Source organism: Leucoraja erinacea, chromosome 33, assembly GCF_028641065.1.
Source record: "Leucoraja erinacea ecotype New England chromosome 33, Leri_hhj_1, whole genome shotgun sequence".
Taxonomy (NCBI): Eukaryota; Metazoa; Chordata; class Chondrichthyes; order Rajiformes; family Rajidae; genus Leucoraja; species Leucoraja erinaceus.
Genome location: NC_073409.1, coordinates 16,872,044 through 16,894,596, shown reverse-complemented (window position 1 = coordinate 16,894,596; position 22,553 = coordinate 16,872,044). Strand labels below are relative to the sequence as shown.

General features: G+C 43.5%; 1 protein-coding gene across 4 annotated transcripts in view; it reads left to right on the top strand.

Moving 5' to 3' along the window:
- Positions 1-22,553, top strand: part of LOC129712758 (A-kinase anchor protein 13-like) — a 387,357-nt gene that overhangs the window by 23,885 nt on the left and 340,919 nt on the right. For all 4 annotated transcript variants that reach the window (XM_055661466.1, XM_055661468.1, XM_055661465.1 and 1 more), the window contains exon 2: positions 9,851-9,904. The gene's annotated coding sequence lies outside the window, so the exon portion shown is untranslated. The remainder of the gene's footprint in view (positions 1-9,850; positions 9,905-22,553) is intronic.

Here is a 22,553-nt window from a genome sequence, read left to right as displayed (position 1 = left end):
ATTCCTACGCTGTACTGTGTTTCACAAGCAGTGTGTAATCATTAAATATAGGCATTAAGATTTAATTCTTAAAAGTTCATGAAGGTCACAGCCTAGTTGGCTTGTGATTATTATTTTCACATGTACTGAGGTACAGTGAAAAGTTTTGTTTTGCATGTTTATTTTAATATAGCTTGTTTCTTTTAACTGCACAAATGGTGCAGCGGGTAGAGCTGCTGCTTCACAGCACCAGTAACCTGTGTTTGAACCTGACCTCAGGAGCTATCTGTGTGGAGTTTGCATGTTCTCCCTGTGATCTTGTGGGTTTCCTCTGGATGGTCCAGTTTCCTCCCACATCCCAAAGACACGAGTGTTTACAGATTAAGCTTCTGTAAATTGCCGTGTGGGTGAGTGTGTCAGATGAGAATGTGGAAAAACATAGCACTAGTGTGAGCAGATGGCTGATGTGGACCCTGTGGGCTGGAAAGAACTGCAGATGCTGCTTTAAATCGAAGGTAAACACAAAATGCTGGAGTAACTCAGCAGGACAGGCAGCATCTCTGGAGAGAAGGAATGGGTGACGTTTCGGGTCGAGACCCTTTTTCAGACTGATGTCATGGGAGTGGGTGGGACAGAGATAGAATGTAGTCGGAGACAGTAAGACTGGTGAGGGGAGGGGATGGAGAGAGAGCGAAGGCATGGACTATATGAAATTAGAGAAATATTGGAGTGTGTGGCTTATCTTTGCAGTGCTGGAAGAATAAACTACAATGAAATGTCTTTTCTCATCTGCTGTGTAACTTTTAGCGTGTCATTCAGCGAGATCAAACGGATATAATTTGATATTTTGGTGGCCATGCATGTGAGGTGGGTAATTCAGTGGGATTAGTGAATCAAGTGGTTTTTGGGCTGAGCTCGCACAGTAACATTTACGATTGCGTTTTGAGATAGACTTGTGCAGATTAAAGAAACTGAACATATTTTTCAGAGCCCATTTCGGTTCGAGGATAAACACAACAAACTCCTTTTTATTGTTAATGGTTTTGAGTTACACAGTTGACTTGCCACTCTCACCAAACTCTCCCAGCTGGTCCCTGAGTATTAGATGCAACCTGGCGTGTTAATCTTGCACTGTGGGAAAGATTTTTCTGGGAGCTCATTTACAGTTCAAGGAAGCTATAATTTCTTCACACTAAGTCTCAGACACGGTGTCTACATCGTAACATGAGAATTTAACGCTTAGCTAGTTTCCCTTTGTAAAAACTTTTTCTGCTCTAACTAATTGTAACTTAACTGGGCAGATGCATTATGAAATTAGGTTGAGATTACTTTTAGACATTGTCAATATGTAATTACATTTCCCTCAAAATGTGAATAATTTTATATCTGAAACTGATGCCATGGAGATCAAATGTTTGACCAATAGCTTTTTTCATTGCTTGCCATTCCCAAACCATTCAAATACTGGAGGCCATGGCTTTAAGGTGAGAGGGGTAAAGTTTAATGGAGTAGTTTAGCGATACAGCGCGGAAACGGGCCCACCGAGCCGCGCCGACCAGCAATCCCGCACATTAACGCTATCCTACACACACTACATTTACACCAATCCAATTAACATACAAACCTGGACGTCTTTGGAATGTGGGAGGAAACCGAAGATCTTGGAGAAAACCCATGCAGGTCACAGGGAGAACGTACAAACTCCGTACAGACAGCACCTGTAGTCGGGATTGAAACCGGGTTTCTGGCGCTGTGAGGCAGTAAGTAGCTCTACCGCTGTGCCGCTGTGCGGGGCAAACTTTCTAAAGAGGGTAGTGTGTGCCTGGAATGTGCTTCCATTAGTGGTGGTGGAGGCGGATACTATAAAGTCATTTGGAAAGGCAAGTGGATATGTAAGGGAAAATAAGGATATGGGTGTTATTCAGGTAGATAAGTGATAGTCTTGGCATCATGTTCGGCACAGATATTGTGGGCCGAAAGGACTGTTCTTGTGCTGCACTGTTCTATGTGCCTTGTTTCTCCCATAGACTCAAAACTCGAGCCTGAGGAAACGTCATCTGACTTTGAACCCTATTGATGCTCCAGGACCTGAACTGTACAAATTGTTCCTGTTGTTTAAACTGCTTATCTTTATGGGATTCTTGAGCCCATAGAGGTGGGCTGTAGAGGCTTTGCAGGACGCTCACTCTGCAAAGTCCTCAACCAGTTGGGCATTACGGGGCTGGCAAAGAAGAGGGCCATTCAATCCGCAAGCGAAGCCGCAGAGAAAGCCACTAGGTGGCTTTGGATTAAGAGGGCTGATCCGTGGGCGGTTGCTGCTGGGCTGCAAGTCGGAGCCTGATCAACCCCGGCTGGGTCGCCTGGGCAAGGGTGTCTGATGTTGTGAGACCCGAAACACCCGATGACCCCAGGTCACATCACTGAGGATGCGTCCCAGCGCACTAGAAGTATCTTTCACACTCGGTGTAAACCATATCTTGTAAACCATATTTTGCATGCTTGAAATTAATGGATTTGGCAATTTGCACATCTCGCAAACTGTTGATGCAATGGAGTCTTGATCTACTAAATAAAATGTTTATCTTTTTTGATCAGTAAAACAACAGAAATTTGGCCCTTGGAACCAAGTTAGGCAAACCATTTGGGACACATTGAAGTGGATCCATGGGGTTCCTATCACCCATGACCTGTGTAGTTAATTGTTAGATTATTGTACAATTTTTCAATAATGCATCCAGGATTGTAGCTTTGGTCGTAAGTAGAACACATTAACAAGGAAGGTCTGATCAGATAATTTTATTGAAAAGCAAATTCCCAATTAACAAATGTGCTGAGGTACAGTGAAATTCATTTTTGTACACAGTTCAGTAAGTAAACAATTAGATACATATTATACAATTATCTCAGATACCACACAAGTGTATAGCAGTAGTACGGAGTCAGTATCTGAGTCGCCAATTTGGTGCCTTTTTCCAAGTTCCTGTTGTAAGTGCCCTGACCACGAAGGTCTTGTCCTGGCAGCGTTGCAGTGGTGGTCTGGCCAAGCGTAGCCGTGGTGTCCTCCACCGCTGCAGGCCGCGTCCCATCCATCTACTTGGCCTCTTGAATCGGCGCCCGGTCCACCGGGGCCGCAGGTTGTTGCAGGGTCTCCAGCAGCCCTTCTCCATCGTCGAGACCGTGCACTCCCTCCCCTCATCATCCTGTGTGCAAAGTGATCAGAAAGTACCGTAACATTGCAGTAAATGTGGTTCAGGATTATTATTGCCAAGTGTACTGAGGTACAGTGGCAAGCTTTGCGTTCGGGTGCTATCCAATAATTGGATATTGCTACTTATGAATACAATCAAACCAAACGCCTCGTGCTTATATTGCACCTCGTATAGGTGAAACTAAGATGATGATATAGAGCAAACAGTACCATGTGTTTACAGTTATGAAAATGATTGTTACTGCATTAATTGGAGAGCAGGATTCTTAACCATATGTGCCACAAGATGTACGTGGGGAGGTGGTTACTTTGGTCCACCAACAGAGGTTGGCCCCAACATTTTATATCTACAAGAAGATCGATTGAATTTATAATTGGTCACATTGGATACTCTTTAACTTCGGGAGTATGAATGTTACTTGGATGCATTGGTTTTATTTTTCAAGGGGGAAGCAGTGTAATATATGCAAGTAGACATTTCGGAACTGAGTGTAGAACCTAGCATATTCTTGATATATTGCAGTATTAGTTTGAAGGGATTTCCTTAAAAGGAATGTACTGTATTTTACTTTTGCCTGAGTGATAATAGACAATAGGTGCAGGAGTAGGCCATCCGGCTCTTCGAGCCAGCACCACCATTCAATGTGGTCATGGCTGATCATCCCCAATCAGTACCCCGTTCCTGCCTTCTGCCCATATCCTCTGACTCCGCTATCTTTAAGAGCCCTATCTAGCTCTCGCTTGAAAGTATCCAGAGAACCTGCCTCCACCACCTTCTGAGGCAGAGAATCTATGAGAGTGATGATACTGACACGTGGATATCAAGCAGACAAAACGCTCATGCACCATCCATCCTCAATCCATGTTAGAAGCTTGTTTGCTTATTCTTACTCCAGTGAGTATAAACCAATCTTTCTTGGTGTGGGAGAGATGTGGGGGGACGTTGATGAAATATTTGGTATATTAGACAAATAAAACATGCATGTGACCAGAGCTGTGAAATATGAGATGTCCCTATTAAGTCCAATAAAACCAGGAGGACACTATTTACTCCTCGTGGTTAAATGTACAACTCGGTACTTGGTGACTATTGCCACATTAAAGGTTGAATAAGCACCCTGGTAGGAACAAAAGATTAGTGGGGTACGCAGATGGGGTGTGATGAAGTAGTGTTAGGGAGGCAAGTGTGGAGGATAAAAGTTGATATGGACTCATTGCACTGAATGTCCTGCTTCTGTCCTCGTAGGCTGCTTCCTCTTTTTTTAAATATATTTTTGCAGCTTTGACGTTTTAGTGCAGAACTGTCCATTTCAAGAGCAGTCTGAATCAGCATAGAGCTTCAGAAGTGGAATGTGCCTCGCCAAAACTTCTAGGGCATTCTTCCTTGAGCAGTTGTACAAGTGCAATGTTTGGTGCGGGGCAGAAGGAACTCTGTTTGTCTTTGCAAAAGAAAAGTGCAGATGTAAGGAAATCTTGTAATTACTCTGCCATTCTTTGAGCTCAATAAATGAAGATTTACTTAAAATGTGTAGGATGGAACTGCAGATGCTGGTGTCTGAAGAAGGGTCCCGACCTGAAACATCTGTTTGAGGCGATGATTAATGATGCAAGTCAGTTTTCAAGGTGATAACTATCCCTAAAAATGAAGATAGACCCAAAAAGCTGGAGTAACTCAGCGGGTCAGGCAGCATCACTGGAGAAAAGGAATGGGTGACATTTTGGGTCGAGACCCTTCTTCAGACCTCTCATCTTAACCAGATAACATCACCCACTCCTATTCTCCAGAGATGCTGCCTGACCAGCTGATTACTCAGCTTTTTGTGTCTATCATCCTTTTTAGGGATAGTTATCACCTTGAAAACTGACTTGCCTCAAACAGATGAGTTTTATTTAGAGCAGTAAATAAAACTGATCTGTTTGAGGCAAGTCAGTTTAAATGAGGGGAAAGTGTTTGTTCAACTCTAAGTTCAGAAAAACCCAGAGAACATCCAGTGCCAGTATTTACATACTTGCTGAATCTACAGGGTCATGTTGCAGGGACTATGGAAACAGATGCTGTGGAGAGCTGGAGTGCTCAAACTGGATAAACAGCCTTATCTCATCATTTTATTGTACCGTTACAGTGACAGCTGATCATCCTTGTTGGAGAAGAGATGTTTGGATGCGGCGCTTGTGGTAACAATTGAAGTTCTGGAAATAGAAAAATATATATTTATTCCTCCAGCTCCTAAACTTGTAATCGATGACATACTAATAATTTTAATCACAGTTTAAAATTATAAATGTAAAAAATTCCAAAGCAGTTTCTTGTGACTTTGTGCACGGTTTGCAGAGGCTCACTTGGATGTCAACGGTATTGCTGACTGAAGCACTATTTGCATGCCAGCACTCTCTATCTCGGTTAATAGATTCTCCGAATCCAGGATGTGAGTGTTGGATGGGGATGTGGGAAGGGAGCCAAGGTGGGAGATTAGCTGCGACTTTAAGGGGCTAAGTGCAGGACTCCTTGTTTCTTGCCTTGTCAGAAGGAACTGCAGATGTTGGTTTACAAAAAAGAGACAGTGCTGGAGGAACTCAACGGGTCAGCCAGCTTTTCTAGCGAACATGCAGAGGTGATGTTTCACATCGGGACACTCAGTCTATAGAAGATCTCCAGATATGCTGCCTGACCAGCTGAGTTACTCCAGCACTTTGTGCCTTTCCTGTTTCCCGTCCTTGCCATATTTAACTTCAGCTGGTGTTCACCGGGCCGCAGTGTTTGAGCTGCGGGACTGTTCTTAACATCGCTCGGGGGGGGGCGGGTATCGCCCCAGCGCAGAGGGAGAAGAGGAGGGAAGAGACTGCGACCTAAGACTTTTGCCTCCATCACAGTGAGGAGATGCTGGGTGGACTCACTGTGGTGGATGTTAATGTGTGTTTATTGTTGTTTTATTGTATGGTATTATATGTATGACTGCTGCAATTTCGTTCAGACTTCGGTCTGAATGACAATAAAAGGCTATCTATCTATCTTAATTGTGCCAGAAAGTGCACAGTCTTTCCTCATTCTTCCCACCAAAATACATCACCGTTCTTGCAGCTCATCAATATCCCACGTCGAACCTAGTCCTCAGAGTTTTATCATCCTCGCCTCAGTTTGCAACACTACAGAGTTTGTGTATCTGCAAACATCAATGATTCTGCCCTTTTAAATCTAGTTCTGATGTATATCAAAAACAACAGAAGTTGGATAGTTATATGGACGGGGAAGGTATGGAGGGTTATGGTCTGAACGCAGGTGTATGGGACTAAGGGAGAATATGTGTTCGGCACGGACTAGAAGGGTCGAGATGGCCTGTTTCCGTGCTGAAATTGTTATATGGTTATAAGTGCTACTTCTCAGCCTCGAGGTGGGGATGGGAGGGGGAAATATCATTGTGTATCTTTTCCCAGTCTGAAAACTTGGCCTTCAATTACCCTGATGGCCAATGTTACAGATTGGGGAAAGATATGACCCTTACTATGGGTGCTGTCCCACCAGAGCTTGTGCATTGTTTTGTGACTGCCTGAGTTTTCTCCAGGTGGTCGAGTTTCCTCCCACATTCCATAGATATGCAGGTTTGTAGGTTAATTGGCTTCTGTACATTTTCCCCAGAGTGTAGGATAACAGACAACAAGTGTGTACGTGTTATCAATGGTCGTCATGGAATCTGGGCCAAAGGGACATGCTGTATCTCCAAACTTAACCTGTAACGGTAAGTAAGGGAGTCAAAGGTTAAAGGGAGAAGCCTGGAGAATGGGGTTAAGAGAGAAAAATAGATGAAATAGACGATGGGCCGAATGGCCTAACTCTGCTTCTGTATCTTGAAACTTATTATGAATCTCATCTCAATTACTTCCAAAGCTTCAACCTTCTTCCTTAAAGCAGGGGACAAATGCTGTACATGGTACTCTGGAGGTGGGCTCGCCAAATGAAGCGTAACATCACTTGTAGGTTGGTTCTGCCACACTGGGTGGAAGTAAAGATTAATGAATGTCAAGGACATTTGCTTAGTCATCGTTTTGAACTCGGTTTATTGCACCTTATATCCAGTATCAGGCCAAGTAAACTGGCAGCTTCCACTGGATGAAACTTATTCTTGTACAATCAGATCACTGTTTACAGCATTGACACCTAGTGACCGACTGATAATACTTACCATGTGACCCTTTCGCACTCATTGTACATAGTAGTGTGTAGATAATGCCTCATATTATTGATAATGTTGCCCATAAGCATTTACAAGCAAAAACGTGTGCACGTTATTTACTGTATTGTAAGACATATTTTGATGTTTTAATGTATTTTGGTGCATTTTTATATTGGGTATTCTCCCCTCCCCCCTAGTTTCCCTTTCTGACAAAGCAACAAATACATTTCTAGAGGAACTTGGTGGATTGAGGGTGGGGAAGGGCCGAAACTCTATATCAGGAGTTTGTAATAAAGTGACATGCCCTTGGGGGTTGGGTTTGGTTAGGTTAGGTTAGGTAGGTTTTTAGCAGGACTGACATAGTCAATGGCAGTGTTGTAGTGCAAAGGGATCTAGGAGTGCAGGTACAAAGTTCCTTCAGTGGAGTCACAGGTAGATGGTGGTCAAGAAGGATTTTGGAACATTGGCCTTCATCATTCATGGAATCGAATATAGATGTTACGATATTATATTGTAATTGTGCAAGACTTTGGTGAGGCTGCATTTGGAGTATTGTGTTCAGTTTTCGCAACCCTGTTATAGGAATGACGTTGTTAAGCTGGAAAGAGTGCAGAAAAGATTTACAAGGCAGTTGCCAGGATTTGAGGGAGTGAGCTCAAGGGAGAGGCTGGGCAGGCTAGGGCGGTATTCCTTGGCTCGCAGGATGAGGGGTGATCTTGTAGACGTGGGTATGATCATGAGGTAGGGTTATGCACAGTGCCTTTCACCTAGAGTAGCTGAATGAAGCACCAGAGGGCATAGTTTTAAGGTGAGAGGGGAACAATTTAATAGAAACCCGAGGGGCAACTTTGGTGGGTGTATGGAACAAGCTGCCTGAGGAGGTAGTTGAGGCAGGTACTATAACAACATTTAAAAAACATTTGGACAGGTACATGGATAGGAAAGGTTTGGAAGGATATGGGGTAAACACAGGCAGGTGGGTCTAGTGTAGGTGGGGCATCTTGATCGGCATGGGCAAGTTGGGTTGAAGGGCTTGTTTCCATGCTGTATCACTCTGACTATGACCTGAGCAGTACTCCAGTGCAAAGCCACAGTTTAGGGAGGCTGATAGTTCGAGCTGCACTGTTGCAGCAGGTGCCCTTTGGATATGTTAGTTTTATCATGTGAATGGAAAACCTCCCATGGCTGTATTCCCCAAATCCACTAAACCTCATGTCTGTCAAACACAGTGGGTACAAGAACAGGTGGGGAGAGGCTGGATATCCTGGAATTGGGGATGGTCCTTATCAATGACACCCAGCCTCCGTCATTTTAAAAGTGGATTGCCCCATTCTTCAGCGCTCTTGAGAGGAGCCTGCGCTAATGCTGGAGCAGCAGTGTAACTGATCCCACACTCTTGAGACTTGCTGCCATAGTAACATTTAATTGCAAGGTGGTTTCTCTGATGTGCTTTGTTGATCCAGAGGCAATTGGTGAAGACATATTGGACTCTGATTTCCCAAGTAAATTAAAATGTGGGATCAGTTTCCCCTGCTTGCAAAACCAATTTTGTTATGGGGCCTCATTTCCCTGCAGTTGTTGGGAAGTTGAGCAGAGGAACTTTTCTGAATTCCTGCTAGTTTAGTTTATTGTCACGTGTAACGAGGTACAGTGGAAAGCTTTTTGTTGCGTGTTAGCCGGTCAACAGAAAGATTATACATGAGTGCAATCGAACCATCCACAGCGTACATGAGAGTGCAAAATAAAGTCCAGCAAAGTCTGATTTAAAGATAGTCCAGGGGTCTCCAATAAGGTAGATAGTAGCACAGGACCACTCTCTAATTGGTGATAGGATGGTTCAGTTGCCTGATAATAGCCGAGAAGAAACTGCCCGAGTCTGGAGGTGTGCATATTTACTCTTCTGTACCTCTTGCCCGATGGGAGAGAGGAAAAGGAGTGACCTGGGTGAGACTTGTCCTTCATTATGCTGGTGACCTTGCTGAGTCAGCGTGAAATGTTGCATGGTTGATGCTCTTCAGTTGGCAGCTCTCCTGTAGGGTCTAATTGTTCCTCCTTATACATCGGAGATGCAAGGAACTGCAGATGCTGGAATCGTGAATAAAAAACAAAGCTCTGGAGGAATTCAGCGGGCCGTACAACTTCTGTGGAGGGTACAGATATGCACGATTTCAGATCGGAACCCTTCAGTCCCATCAGCTGAAACATTCCCTGTTCATTCAATTTGCAGATGCTGCCAGACCTGCTAAATTACTCCAGCACATTGTGTTTCCCTCTGAATACCGTGTTTGTTCAAACCGATGGAGGTGGCCTTGAATATTAACAGCTGCCCATAACTATTGAGATAAAGGGCTAGGTATTTTGATCCCTTTCCTCCAGCCTCCTTGTTTTTCACCCACCCTCGTCGCCATTATCTGCAGATTTGGAGTTTGTCTTTATGGGGACTCTGGTCATTTTTATTTTGACATCTCAATTTGATTTTTTTTTTCTTTTCCAGGTTGCTGTGGACTTTGGAAGAAAAACATCATCTGACTGGTGATTTTTCCATTGAGTAAGTTTGCCATAAATTGTGTAAAAAAAAAAAAAATAATAATAATAATTATATAACCACCTTCCTCTTTCCTTTCCTAAATAATTAGCTGTGTGCATTATTGGTCTTGGTCTGTGTGTCTTTCTTGCACACATCAAGTGTTTGGTCTCGAATGCAGTTGTTCTTGGTCCCTATTGTGAGGATAAGCCTTAGCTATTGTTTGGAAGGAGCAGTTATCAGTTTCAGTTTTGTTTCTTGTCACGTGTGCCGAGGTACAGGCAACATCCTCCCCCTATCTACCCATCAAGACCCCTGTGGATTCTGTTTCAATGCTAAAGGACAGTGGAAATGAGCCTCGCCTGTCCAATGTTTTTCACACAAAATAATCCTCATTACAGCTATTATTTCAGCCAATCTCATCTGAGCTGCGCCCATTGCATCAACCCCCCCTCTATAAATAAGGAGACTGACGATGTGTGTGCACAATGCTCTAGACGTGGGCTTGCCAACTGAAGCTGAACCCCTCCATTTGTTTTGTATTCTATTCTGGGGGTAATGTGTGTGCAGTGGGTCAGGATGGAGGGGCTGTGGGTATTACTTGAATTCAATGTGGTGCCACTGGGGTTTAGGCTACCCAAGTGGAATATGAAGTGCTGTGCTTTCAGTATGGACTTGTCACTGCACTGGCCTCTCTCCTCAAAGATAAAGGAAATGAAGGAATTGATTTGTTAAATTTGTTCTTTGATTCTGTTTATGCTGGTGCAGAACTTGCACCAACTATTTTGCATGAGATTTAAGGAAAGGGTTATGGCGAATTTCATAAGTTATCAGAGCAAATTTACGCCATTCGGCCCATCAAGCTTACTCTGGCATTCAATCACGGTTGATCTATCTTTCCCTCGCAGCCTTCTCCTCAAAACCCCTAACACCATGCTAATCAGGAATCTGTCAATCCCCGCTTTAACAATACCCAATGACGTGACCTCCACAGTGATTTCCACAGATTCACCGCCCTGGCTTTGAATTTGCTGCCTTGCTAGCATTCTGCAGCCAAATGATGATGTGAAGTTAGCTTGCACCTCCTTGCAATTGCACTATTAATCCTCTCTGCTAAAGATGGAAAATGTTGAATAGGTTCAGCAGATCAGGCAGCATCTGTGGAAAGGAAAACAGTTGTCGTTTTAGGTCTGGAGCCCTTTCTCAGAACTGGGAAAGAGGAAAAATCAAATTAGTTTCCACTTTAAAAACTTGTCATGGGATTAGGTCCAGCAATTATTGCTTCAGAATACCTGCTGGTTGTCAGCATACCCAGACATTTGTCTCAACCACTTTGTCTCTTTCTGATGAAAAGTGGGTTAAAATGACTGCTAGATGTCTCTTGATTTGCTGTTGGGAGGATGGATGTGGTCTGGGCTCTGTACTGTTTGACAATCGGCATAGATGGCCGGAACATCTTGGTTGATTGTGGTGGGGAAATGATCAAAGGATGTACCTGTGCAGCAGAAATCGAGTTGTGCCCTTTGAGCCGTGCTGTGTGTGTGTCTCTGTACTTTTGTAAATTTCTTGCATTGTGTTAAACTCTTGAAAAAGTCGCACCTGGTAAATATCAATTCTGGATAGGGACCAAATTGCATTTTAGGTTTTCTTTTAGCGCGGAGCTCTTCGCTAATTGATTTTTGTTTAGTCTGCATTTGTGGAGTTTATCGGTTAGCGGTGAGCTGCTGCACAGAGCTTCCAGTGAAGCTTTTATACTTCTGAAGCACACTTGTCTATTGAATTCTGTTGGGATGCAACTCTAAGGTTTGTCAACCGTTCAAGATTTCCTACATTTTCTAGTTGCCCGAACGTGCTATGAATTAAGATGATTGTTTACTATTCTAATTGGTATAAAATAATGACAAATGGTGTCAATTAGCTGAGGTATGGATTAATGTGTAGGTGTAAGAGATGACGGCATGAGGTTAGAGAAGGTATAGTGAAACTCGATTTAGAGGGGATGTTCACTTAATACCTCTGTGCATCTTCTCTTTAAACATTTATCTTTTTTATCTACACTGGCTTTGTATTTACAAACATTTTATCCATGTACCACAATACTGTTCAAACAAGGCTGCCTGACCCCCCCACCCCCTCCCCATCCAACCATATCGGTTCCCAGCTCCCATGTGGCCCCTTTTTACCTTTGCCCCAAATTCCTTCAGCAGAACCTCCCTGGCAAACCCATCGTTTCTGCCTGCTCCTGCCCCACTGAAATAATTTCTGCAAACCTCGATTCCATCCTATTTCACCCCCCCCCCCCGGATCCAATCCCTTCCCACCTATGTCTAAGACATTAAAGTTCTGAGGAAGTGTCCCGACCCAAAACATCACCTGTTTCTTTTCTCCAGAGATGCTGCCTGACCTGCTGAGTTACTCCACCACTTTGTGTCTATCTCCGGCATAAACCAGCAGCTGCAGCTCCTTCCTGCACAACAATATCTCGTCGCCAGCTTTTCCTTCTCTTTTTACTGATTACATGGTGCTAATATGGTTTGTTTTTCACTGTGTTGATACAAGTGACAATAATAAACTAATACCAGTTTGACCCTTTTAATTTTTCTTGATCACCTGTCCTTTATCCTCCGCTGTAGTTCAGATATAGGCACGTCATTGACTTTTTGCGGATTTAGAACATGGTACAACGCAGGAACAGCCCTTTGGGCCCACAATGTCTGTGCCAAACATGATGTCGTTAAACTGATCTGTCCTGCCTGTACGTGATCCACATCTCTCCATTCTCTGCATATCCATGAGTCTATCTAATGACTTCTTAAATCCCACCCTCATATCTGTCTCCACCACCCATGACAACGTGTCCCAGGCACCCACCCCCTATACAATTGTAGAGGTCGGAGATGGGGAGATTTGAAATAAGGATGAGAATTTTAAACAGCAATGTGTTATTGGATAGGGAGCAAATGCTGTTTAATTAATATCTGCTTGTTAATTGATTGCTGGAAGTCATTTTAATTGCTTGAAATAACTCTCTGAACAAGAGAGTGGTTAATCTGTACACCACGATTTATCTACCCTGCATCAGTCCCAGTTGTCTGAGAGTCGAGAGCTGCTAAATGATGGCCTTTGTGATGCACATTTTGGCACTTTATTGGAAAAAAAAGCACCCTTGAGCTTTCAAAGCTAAAATATAACATGTCAGGTCAAGTGATTGAAGGCAGAAATTCTCCACTCTAAACTCTCGGTTCCAAGGTAGGAAACCTTCAGATGTGTTTAATGACAAAGAGCTTTAGTTTGACAAATTCAGTAAACTTCCTGCTGTAGTTTAAACTATATTTCTTTGTTTGCGCCAACAGACGCACAGAATTATAGACGGGCCCTTTAGTTGAGGCCACGCTGGTTATGAAATAGTTACTGCATTTCAAGGGAGACAAGTTCCCCTCTCCTGCCATCTTTAAGTCTTTCGTGACATGAAGCAGTTGGAAATGTATGATTTGACATGAGTGAGTAATTGGAGCCTTTGGTGGGTTACATGCAGTAATATCTGTCATGAGTGAACTCCCCTTTTAAAATGAAACCTTTTTGAACAGAAGACTACAGAGCAATAATAAAGAGTGAAAATGTCCTGCCCAGAAAGTTGCTTCCCACACTGACTCACCACATCTATAATTCAGGCAGTTCGACGTAAAAATAGTTTGACACTGGCATTGTTTGATCTTCAAAGAATATTGGGCATGTCATTAAAGGCCCTGTAAAGAGAAAAGAGGCACTTGCGATGGTTTTGACGGTGGCTGGTTGAGGAAGTGGTGAGGGTGAGATATATAAAGAATTGCAGAGATGGTATGTTTCAGAAAGCGGGGAAAAGTCACAATTATTGGACATTATAGACAATAGATAATGGGTGCACGAGTAGGCCATTCAGCCCTTCGAGCCAGCACCGCCATTCAATGTGATCATGGCTGATCATCCACAATCAGTACCCCGTTCCTGCCTTCTCCCTTCATCAGTTCATCAGTTTAAATATATATCTGTGCTGTGTTTAGTTATATTGCTTTTCACCAACTGGCTTTTTTTTGGTGACATTTCCATGATGAGTATGGAACTGTCATGAATTATACATCTCTGCAGCCTTGACACTGCTCCCCTACACTGGGACATAGTTAGACCAGCTTGGATTCTGCTCTCTGGTGGCAAGAAACGTCATGGCCATCTTTTCAATCCTTCTCCCACCTTGAGGAAATTTGTCCCAGTCACTGTCTCCATCCCGGTGGAAGGAAACAAGAGGTGTAGAAAATCATGAGGAATGGATCAGGTAAACGCAGTCACTCGCCCAGTGTCGGAGAATTGAGAACCTTAGGTTTAAGGCGAGGGGGGAAAGATTTAAAAGGAGCCTGAATGGTGAAGTTTGTACACAAACGGTGGCCGGTACATGGAACCAGCTGCTGGAGGATGTGGTATTGTGACATTTAAGAAACATTTAGACAGATACATGGATAGAGGGTAGGTTTAGAGGGATATGGGCCAAACACAGGCAGATGGGACATGTTGGTCAGTTTGGGCTGAAGAGCCTGTTTCCACTCTATATGACTCTTGTCTCAACGATTATTTGGAACCATGGCATCATATTTCAAGAGTCAAGTCAAGAGTCAATTTAATTGTCATTTGGACCCCTTGAGGTCCAAACGAAATGCCGTTTCTGCAGCCATACATTACAACAAATAGACCCCAGACACAACATGATTTACATTTTACATAAACATCCATCACATTGCTGTGATGGAAGGCCAAAAAAAAAACTTATCTCTCCACTGCACTCTCCCCCCCCCCCCACCCCCGATGACAGAGTCAAAGTCAAAGCCCCCGGCTGGCGATGGCGATTGTCCCGCGGCCATTAAAGCCACGCCGGGTGGTGCGAGGTCGCACACCGGGTCTTAATGTTGGAGCCCCCGGCGGGCGCTCGCAGAGTCCCGCGGCCATTCCAAGCCGCGCGGGGCAGTGATGTTAGGCCCCGCTCCAGGAGCTCTTCGACCCCGCAACTCGGGCGGGAGAAGTCGCCGTTGCAGGAGCCCTGAAAAGCGGTCTCCCTCCAGGGACCCGCGGGCTCCCGGTGCCGCCGTCCGCAGACCCGCAGTTGCAGCCTCCGAATCAGCAGCAGCAGCAGCGCGCTCCACCACCGCTCCACCCGCTCCGGACTCGGCCAGCTCCGCGACGGTGAGGTGAGTCGGCACCAGAGTCCCCGGCTTCTTCTGTTGGAGGCCGCTCCTCATTGCAGCCCCAACGACAATGGAGACCCGACAAGAAAAGGTCGGGTCTCCAGTGCAGGGAGAGATTTAAAAGTTACCCCCTCCCTCCCACACACACCCCAACAAAAAATAACAAAAACTACATATAACAAAAAAATAATAAAAACGCGGACGGGCTGCAGAGGCCGCTGCTGACGTGAGTCGCGCCGCCTACCGGATTATTTCACCCCTTAAATTGACTTTTAGACTTCTAATCTGTGCTCATGTCCCTGTAACATTGCTCTATTCTGTCACTGTTCAGCGTCTGAAATCCTTAATCACATCTTTATTTCTAGAGTTGATAATAACAACACACACTTGTTTTTACTCTCTTTTTAAAAAAAAAAATAAAAAAATGGAGTTGATTCCAAAATGTTGCTGTTCTCCTTTTACCCGGTGCTTGCTGCTGGTTTAGGCAGGTTCCAATTATGCAAAATCTTAAGTTAAATTTTTTTTTTTCAAATGGCACATGGACGTTCTTGAACCTATCGGGTCTCCAGATCAATGGCCTTGTGTATCTGGGCGTTTCCAGCTCCACTTCCAGCCAATTTCAAATTGATAAATGTGACATCACGGGCGCCGCATGATTGGCAGCCCCACCAACAGTCTGTCTGTTTTTTCGCCTTTTTAATTTTTTTAATTGTGTATTGTTGTATATTTTTTTATTGGGTATTAAAAATCTGTGTAAATGCTCTCCGGTTTGTTTTATGTGGGGGGAGGGGGTCGGGGGAAACCTTTTTCCAGTTTCTTACCTTGCCGGAGATGCGATTGTTTTCCGGGTCGCCTCTGCGGTCAGTGTGAGAGTGGGAATGGGAAAGTGAATACAAGTGTTTACCACTCTGCAGCCTCTTGCTTTCCTGTGCATTTGAAATGCCACACTGGGCCATGATGCAGCTAGTCAAGATACTTTCTAAAGAATGCAGGAAGGAACTGCAGATGCTGGTTTATACCAAAGATAGACATAAAGTGCTGGAGTAACTCAGCCGGCCAGGCAGCATCTCTGGAGAAAAAGGGGTGACGTTTCATGTCAGTCTTTTTCAGACTCTCGAGTCTACTTTCTAAAGTGCATCTGTAGAAGTTTGGGTTTTCAGAAACATATCAAATCTCTTTGAACGTGAGGAAGTAGAAGTACTGGTGTGCCTTCATCATGATTACATCTGTGCTCTTCATCATCTCTGACTTTAATCAGTGGTTGTGGTTGTACCTTCAGCTGCAATTCCTTCCCTGAACCTCACCATCTCCTTTACATATTCTGTTGTGTTGCTGCAAGTAAGAATTTCATTGTTCTATCTGGGACAAATGACGATAAAACGTTTGTGACTCTTTGTTTAAGAAGGAACTGCAGATGCTGGAAAATCGAAGGTACACAAAAATGCTGGAGAAACTCAGCGGGTGAAGAAGGGTTTTGGCCCGAAACGTTGCCTATTTCCTTCGCTCCACAGAATGCTGCTGCACCCGCTGAGTTTCTCCAGCATTTCTGTGTACATTCGTGACTCTTTACTCCTTTAAAGCTGCTCATTAATAGCAGCTCTTTATGCAAGCTTGCGGACATTTTCCATAATACCTTTATTTACTTGTATTTTATTTAATAACAATAATAATAATACATTTTATTTATGGGCGCCTTTCTGGACTCTCAAGGACACCTTACAGCAAATGACAAACATATAAACAAAATGAGACAAAGTAGTAGGGACAGCAACAATACACAATTCAAAGAGAGAGCTTTGGCAACTAGTCGTGCAAGCGTTCACGCACCAGGCCCCCTCTTCTTGTAACGTCCATGTGTAAAAAATCTCATGGTGCAAGGCTGGAAAAGGTGCAAGGAGTTCAACAGATGTCCTGCCAACATTCTGCTTTTAGTCAACATTGCCACAGATGATTAATTGGTGACTCCCTCCTTTCCCTTTTGTGGGACCTTTGTGTGCAAGCAGGCAATAATATTTACCTGTTGAACCATGATAGAACTCTGTAGTTCATTGTACACTGAGATGTTGACAGAATGATAAGATATTGTAAACGCATAGTGTATTTGCAATCTGCTCCACCTGTTTAAAGGCAGTAATAGGCTTTCCTTTGAGTATCATGACCCAGTTCATTTGCACCCATAAGAGGCTTACAAAACCAGCGCCAAATGTGGCGCAATGAAAACTTGGACAATTGATTTCTAAAAGCAGTAGAACGCAGGTTAGAATGTATGAACGTTATTTCTTCTCTTGACATTTTCTTGACCAAAAAAATAAAATTGGACTATTTCAGTGTTGAGAGTTTGCTATTAAGGATTTCTGGTTGTTTGATTGTATTTATTTGGGTAGGTGCGGAGAAGCAAATGTTCTGAGCAGTTAAGTACTCCCTTTCTCAGGACTGAACTGCCGAAAGTGATGTTCTGCTTATAAACGGCACCATTCATTCCCTGAAACCATTTATGTACAAGGAAACCAGTCTAGTAAATTATGTCAAGTGGAAGGTTGTCTGTAAATAGTGCACTTTTTATTTCAGTCTAATTGCTCACTTCCTTAAGTTCGGTTTTATTCCCGTGCCAACAGAGCACCCGACAGACCACATATATTGCTCATCTCCTTCATAGTATGGCAGTCGGTAGCAGACAAAAGCCTATGGATTTCCCTGATCTTTGATTATAGGCGAATAAAGAATTTCCTCCTAATTCTTTTCACCCCTTATTTTCTTGCCTTGAATGTTGATTTGGAGATTTAATGTAAATACAGCAGAGGAAGAGTCCCTTGAGGGATTCTGTTAAAACTGTCTTCAGCAAAAACTTTCTTACAATGATCTCATTTCCATGCCCATGCTCGTATCATTTTGTGTTCTCCATTTTCCTTTTTTTTTTTCTAAATCTCAATCTTTGCTTCAAAAGCCATTTGAGCCAATGTATTCTGTACTTCTAACACATCTGTGTGGGAGGGATTCCTCTGATTTCTCTTTTTAAATGTTCTGATAATTATGAGTCGACAGCTCCTGTTACTAATTCACCAACCAGCTGGCACGATCTTTCACTAACTACTCACTCAAAACGATTATGTTAAACATCTGTTGGATTTCTCCTTGAACTTCTCTCTTCCGGTGGAAAGGGGCAATTTTCTCCTTGTGCTTTTGTAACACTGAGCAGGGGATCGTAAATTCTTTCTTGGATTGCAATATCCCGGGCATGAAACCCTCTGAACTGTATACTGTCCCACTGTGGTTCAACTAATGACACAAATAAAATAAAATCTGGTAGTCTATGTATCCTGTTTGCCTTTTGCCTTCCAGCTGTGTCTTGTGAGTATGTGTATAGCTACACCTCCTGGATCCCACTTTCCCTCGGTTTGCATTAAGCAGGTGCTGGCTATTGTCCAGGTGGCAGTCCTTTGAAATCTTAACCTGTGCTTGTAAGGCGGGACGATGTCTCTGGGTTTAAGGTGCCGGCACTGACCAAACGTGATTGTCCATCTTCACGGTGGCACCTCTTTATCTAATTCCAAGCACTATCGCTGTCACTTCTTCCTCAGTGTACATGTTCATGGTCAGGCAGCTGTGGCCGTGACTGCACCCAATTTACCACCCCATCCACTGTCATTTCATTTCTAACTCCCTTTCTGTTCCCGTCGTCTGAATTATTTCAATACTGAGGAGTAATTGTATTCGCTCCTTCCTACTCGACCACAATAATTGCCAGATTTAAGCCAGTGCTATTTTCATTTTCACACCAGAATACAACATTTTGGGGTAAAAGCCACGTTGCAAGATTTGAATGTGTCTCGATCTCCTGTTTGCAGCACAATTGGTGAGGATCTTCACTGGAGACCTTTGAGCAATCTTTAATCCAACTTCAATGTTATATCTTGCATGATATGTTGGGGGCATCCTTAACCTTTATCAGTGGACTATGGTTGGCTTGTTTGTATTCACGTATAGTCTTTTATTTGACTGGATCGCGCGCAAACAAAAGCGATTCACTGTACCTTGGTGCACATGGCCATAAACTAAGGTATTAAGCTTTGTTTTCTCTCCTCCCCCCCCCCCCCCCCCCCCCTTTCCGCCCGGTGTGTGATCAGAGGCAATTTACAAACTGCTTGACCATGACTTCACATCAATCACAGCTGTCTCGTTCACGGGGTTATTGTGTTGATTGGTGCTAATTAATAATCCTTTGAACTAAATTTTTTTCCATTGACACCACTTTTAATTCCCGTTCTTTAAATTATAATGCGTTTTGGAGAAGTTTGCAGTTCACTATTCTATTCTGGCGTTTCCAGATGCCCTGTAGCAGCCTTGTTTGTGCTCTTGTATTAAGGGTTTCCTTTCCTCCCCTCCTGCCGAGTGTGCCATATGTATTCTAGCTTACCTGCTGCTATAAGAGTGGACGTTTTCAAAGTGGATCCAAGAAACCCTGCCCCATGAGAGGGGCGCTTAAGTGCAGTCCCTTGACACGGCCTGATAATGCTAATGGCTGCTTAAACACAAATGTGCTGGAAGTGCACAGCAGGTAGAATTGCTTTGGAGAGGAAGATAGTTAGGGTTTCATGCTGGGACCCTTCTGCAAGAAGGCTTTTTTAATGAACGATGTTGACATGCAGTGCTGGTTCAGATGCTAATTGATTGCTGCACTTATTTTATATTTCCAACATTTTTTTTTAAACTGGCTCTAAAATCCATTTGATTTTCATGGTTTCTCTGTTAGCAATTGAATAACCTAATTATTGGCAAAGCAAGTCTTTTAGCAAATTAGTGAGATGGCATAAAAAGTCTGGTGTTTTAAAATAAATCTAGATTGATTGAACAGGAAATATTGGACCAAAAATGCAGGTCAGGCCATTCCCAGAGTATTGGCTACAAATTTGGTTCCCTGTGTTGTAAAAATATTTGGTAGTACAGAAATTGGTCACTGGATCAATGCCTGGGATCAGGAGGTTGTCATGTAACAAACGATAGAGTAGACTCACTGTAGTCTCTAGAGCTTGGAGGAATAAGGTGAGATCTTGTCAACGTTCAACAGAATCTTGCACCTTGACATTGTGGATGGTGTGAGGAGGTTTGCCTGTGTAAGGGACGTCTGTTCTGGGGGACACAGTCTCAGCAAAAGGGTTGGCATTAAAGATTGAGATGATGAATTTCTGGTTGGAAGTGAGGATTCTGCATCCAATAGTTGTGCAGCATCTTTAATGGTGAGAGATTTTTCGATGAGTGACTAGAGCTTTAGAGATCAGACATAAGAACGGATTGAGGTCAGCAATTAGATCAGCACAGGATCATGGGGTCTTGTGTAGGAAGGGACTGCAGATGTTGGAATAGCTACTTCCCCACAGCCATCAGGCTATTAAACTCGGCTCGGCCAAAACTCTGAACATTAATAGCCCATTATTTGTTTATTTGCACTTTATCAGTTTATTCATGTGTGTATATTTATATAATGGTATATGGACACACTGATCTGTTCTGTATTCATGCCTACTATGTTCTGTTGTGCTGAAGCAAAGCAATAATTTTATTGTCCTATCAGGGATGCATGAGAATAAACTCTCTTGACTCTTGGTTTAAACTGAAGCTGGATTAGCTCAGCGGGACAGGCAGCATCTCTGGAGAGAAGGAATGGGTGACGTTTCGGGTCGAGAACCTATTCAGATTAGAGTCTGGGGAAAGGGAAATGAGTGATATAGACATTGGCGTAGAGAGATCTAGAACAAATGAACAAAAGACATGCAAAAAATGTACCGATTATAAAGGAAACGGGCTATTTGTTAGCTGTTTGCTAGGTAAGAACGAGAAGCTGGTGCGACTAGGGTGGGGGAGGGATCGAGAGAGAGGGATGCAGTGGTTACTTGAAGATAGAGAAATCATACCACAGGGTTGTAAGCTGCTCAAGTGAAATATGAGATGCTGTTCCTCCAATTTGCATTTAGCCTCACTCTGACAATGGAGGAGGCCTAGGACAGAAAGGTCTTGTGATTTCTTTATCTCTTTCAAGGGAATTGAATCCATTTGTAGCGATTTCAAGGTGGGGACGGGCAGTCCATTATGGGCAGTCGCAGTAACCCCCCCCTCCCCCAATGTGAAGAGAATTTGTGCACATACATCATCCACTCTTCAGAAGTGTTGTTGTTGATCATGGGGCTTGGGAAAAAATATCGAAGCCGCTCTCGTAATGTGCTAATGTAATTTGAGATCCATCATACAGGATATACACACAAGAAGCAGGAGTAACTCAGCGGGTCAGATAGCACCTCTGGAGAAAAGGAATGTGTGACATTTCGGGTCGAGACTCTTTATCAAGAATTCAAGAATTGCAGCAGTTCTTACATTGATTACACAATATTTTTTATCAACAAAATCACCATACAGGTCTTTGTAGACCAGTGGCAACATTAATTTAAACCCCTCAAACAGCACCTTCCAAATCAGAGACCTACACCGCTTGGGCAGCTTTCAACCCAGTGGTATGAATATTGATTTCTCTAATTTCAAGCATTCCCTCTCTCTCCATCCCTCCCCCACCCAAGTTGCACCAGCTTCTCGTTTTCATCCAACATACAGCTACAATGGTCTGTTTCCTTGATCATAGTTTCTTTTTTGCATATCTTTAATTCATTGTTCTTTATCTCTCGACATCATCTATATCTCTCATTTCGCTTTCCCCCGACTAGTCTGAAGAAGGGTCTTGACCCAAAATGTCACCCATTCCTTCGCTCCAGAGATGCTGCCTGTCCCGCTGAGTTACTCCAGCTTTTTGTGTCTACCTCTACCGCAAAGATGGACAATGGCAACAGGGACAAGGGAACACAACTGCCTGCCGTTTCTCCTCCAAGTCATCCACCATCCTGATTTGTTGGAGACGCAAGGAACTGCAGATGCTGGAATCTTGGGTAGAACACAGTGCTGGAGTAACTCATCGGATCTGAAGAAGGGGTGCCAACCTGAAAGATTGAACTATCAAAAGTTCACCAGACATGCTGCCTGTCCTGTTGGATTACTTCAGCACTTTGTGTTCCATTTTGTTCCTTGTTGCTGAACCCAAATTCTTGGAGTACCTTTACCCGAAGCACTAGCAAATTAAGGAAGTTAAAAGATAGCGATGAAGTGCCTTGAGGGATGAGCAACATACTGTGACCCCGCCAACAATGATTACATCCTGCAGAATAAGTCTCCCCAAAATGGCTGGATTCTCCAGATTCCCTTAGGATTGGTAGCAGACCTGGTGTTTTTTTATGGAAGGTAAGTTTGATGATGTTTAACAAACAAATATCAGTATCAGTAATTTACCCAGCTTGGTTGCCTTGCCTGCACTTCAGAACACTGGAGGCCAGTACATAAGTGCAGTGTAGTTCTTGACCTGCTCCTAGAACCTGTGCTGAACGATAATGAGTATCCATTCTTATTTTTCAGGCTGTTATTGCCTT